This window comes from Mandrillus leucophaeus, unplaced genomic scaffold (assembly GCF_000951045.1).
Source record: "Mandrillus leucophaeus isolate KB7577 unplaced genomic scaffold, Mleu.le_1.0 Scaffold935, whole genome shotgun sequence".
Lineage (NCBI taxonomy): Eukaryota > Metazoa > Chordata > Mammalia > Primates > Cercopithecidae > Mandrillus > Mandrillus leucophaeus.
In genome coordinates, this window is record NW_012110197.1 from 241062 (window position 1) to 244192 (window position 3131).

Here is a 3131-nt window from a genome sequence, read left to right on the forward strand (position 1 = left end):
TTTTTTTTTTTTTTTAAGGTAGTTAAGGTCATTGATTTTTCAGCCTCTCTTCTCTACTATATGTGATGAAGGCTATGAATTTCCCTATAAGCATTCCTTTTCTTGATATATTATAACTTCATGGTTTTTCAGTTCAAAATATATTCTAATTTTATTGTGATTTCTTATTCAACTCATGGTTTATTTAGAAATGTATTGCCTGATTATCCAGGTGGGCCAATATCATCATAAGGGTTCTTTAAATGTAGAAATAGAGCCTCCAGAAAGGAACTCAGCCCTGCTGACATCTTGATTTAAGCCCAGTGAGACCCATTTCCGACTTCCAACCTCCAAAACTGTAAGATATTAAGTTTTTTTTACAATAGTAACAGGAAACTCATATACTTGATATATTTATTGGAGCCTCTTCCAGGTGTAGCATTATCTTTTTATCTCCCATTCCATGGAACTTCAAATTGTGCCAAGTATCTTAAGGAGAAAACTGGCCCTTTGTGAAGCTTAGTTCTCTGCTCCTCCCTTCTCACTGGGATCTTGCCTCCACTTTTGTTTTCCCAGCCCTGAAACTGCCATCAGCTCGGCTGGTTTCTCTGTAAGCCAGCAGTGATCCTCTGCTCAGGCAAAGCCAGATTCCCTCTGACTTTGTGCCAAGTGGTTCATCTTCAACTGTCCTGGCTCTCCCTTCACTTATTCAAACATTTGAAAGGAAATAGGGTCTATGAGGGCAGAGATCACTTTTTTCTTGTCCAACATTCTAATACAAGGTTGGAAAATAGTGTCTGCTATAATATTGGGCTCAAAAAATCACAGATCAATAAATGCACACGAATGTCTCAAAAGTGGGTTGAGCAATCTCCTCTGCAGACCTATGGAGAAAAACCAAATAAAGTCCAGAGGTGATCATTCCTTCTAAGGTTAATTATCCACCTAAAACTAACACAGCCTAAATCCAATAGCAGCCACTGTGCCCCTGACCCTAGATTAGATCAAACTCTGAAAACTTCATGTGTACTGAGACAAAGTCATATTGCAAAGATAGGACATCCAAAGTGCTAAAGTCATTTTTGTGCTTTGGTGCAGGCTCTCACAAATAGCAAAGCAGAAGGTATGATGCTTGTATGGTGGAAAACAGTCTAAAAACTTCATGGCAAAGATGACCTTTGGAAAACTTGGGATGTATAGATTTATTATTAATTGTGTACCAGGCAGGGTGCTAAGTGCTTCCCAAATGTTAATTGATAGTAACCCCACAAGGTTATTGGCATCCCCTTTTTGTACAGAGAGAAAGTGAAGCACAGAGAGGTTAACCAGTGACTTGCCCAAGGTCAGGTATCTAGTAGGTGTCCAAGCTGGCATTCAAACTAGGCAGTCTGCTTCCATAGTCCATGCTCTTTCTCATGTGGCCTCTGGCATTTGTCTCTGGAGCAATTTCACACCTTCCCCTTTCCAAGGGATCTTGAAGTAATAACGGCATGGGGGCAACGTGTTTGTTTAAACTGTTTCCAAGTTCAGAATTGGTTGGATTGGCACTAACTGCTATAATAGCAAAGTTCCAAAATCTTAATGGTTTAACACAATAGGAGTTGACTTCTTAGTAACATAAAGCCCATCTGGCAGCAATCATGGTGATTTGTTAGGGTGGGAGTGGGGAGTTCACTTTCATAGCTCCATTCAGTCATTCAGGGATCCAGGCTGAGAGAGGTTCTGCCATTTTCAACACGTGCTTCCAAGACTGCTCCATGTGTTAACATTCAAATGACAGAATAAGGAAGAGCTTGGAAGGTAGTGCAAGAAATTTTCCTGGATCAAGCCCGGATGTGACAAACATCACTTCTACCTATATTCTATTGGCCATAACTCAGTCCCATGACCCCACCAATTGTAAAGAGGATGGGAACTGTAGTCCCTGGCTGGGAAACTACTTCTCAGCAACAGCAAAACACTATGAAAGGGGAGCACATGTCTGGGGTCTTTTGTCTTAGTTTGAGCAGCCCCAGAAAATGGACTTTTAGACAAGACTTCTCAGATGTTTTATTTGACAAGAAACACAGGTAAGAAAGTAGAGATGTGGCTGGGCACGGTGGCTCATGCCTGCAATCCCAGCACTTTGGGAGGCCTAGATGGGTGGATCACCTGAGGTCAGGAGTTTGAGACCAGCCTGGCCAATACAGTGAAACCCCGTCTCTACTAAAAATACAAACAATTAGTCAGGTGTGGTGGCAGGTACCTGTAATCCCAGCTACTCGGGAGGTTGAGGCAAGAGAATCGCTTGAACCTGGGAGGCAGAGGTTGCAGTGAACTGAGATCGCGTCACTGTACTCCACTCTGGATAACAAAGCAAAACTCCATCTCAGTTTGGGGGCGGGGGAGGGGGGAGAGAAGAAAATAAAATACAGATGCGAGACAGGGAGAAAGGCATCCAAAGAATGTGTTAACAAGTCAATTGCCACTGTGCCACTTGTGGACCCTGGGCCTTAATTCCCCTGAGGAAACCATGAGAGTCCGAGTAGATATCCCATCCATGGGACATGCAAACAAGGGTTTTTGTGCATCAACTCCTGTCAGCCATCATTTGAGGGTTTTTTTTCCTGTGGGTCATAAATCCTTTAGCCCTCTGGCCTACTGAGCAGGTGGCAGAGCAGATTCCTGGTGCCAGAGAATGCCTTCATGCAATGAACACAGATGCTGGCAGCTGGAAGTTTCCTAATGTGCATTAATGCTAAGGGTGAGGGGGTATGCGTGAGACACTAAGGGTTTCTACATGGTCTCTGCCAGAATCAACCAGTAACATACGACTCAAAAGACAATGTTTTTATCCTTCCCTGCCCAAGCTCACATCTGCTACACAGTGGGGAACGGGGAGGCACAAACAAAATAACAACAATAAAACTCCTTTTCAGAAAAGGGAGCAGTGGAGACCCATAGCCATCATTAGTCAGTATCAATTTTGAAGTTGGGCAGGCACTAGGAGGCTCTCTATTGGGGGTTCTGTTTAGATCAGATTCTGTTCTGTTACAGGAGCTCCTTTGCTCATTGCTCTTCAAGATCCCTGGTGCCTCCTTCTGGGAGGATCTTCATTTTCTATTACCCTCTCTATCCATATCTCAGTATTGAGGAGTTTGTGCTCCCTGGGG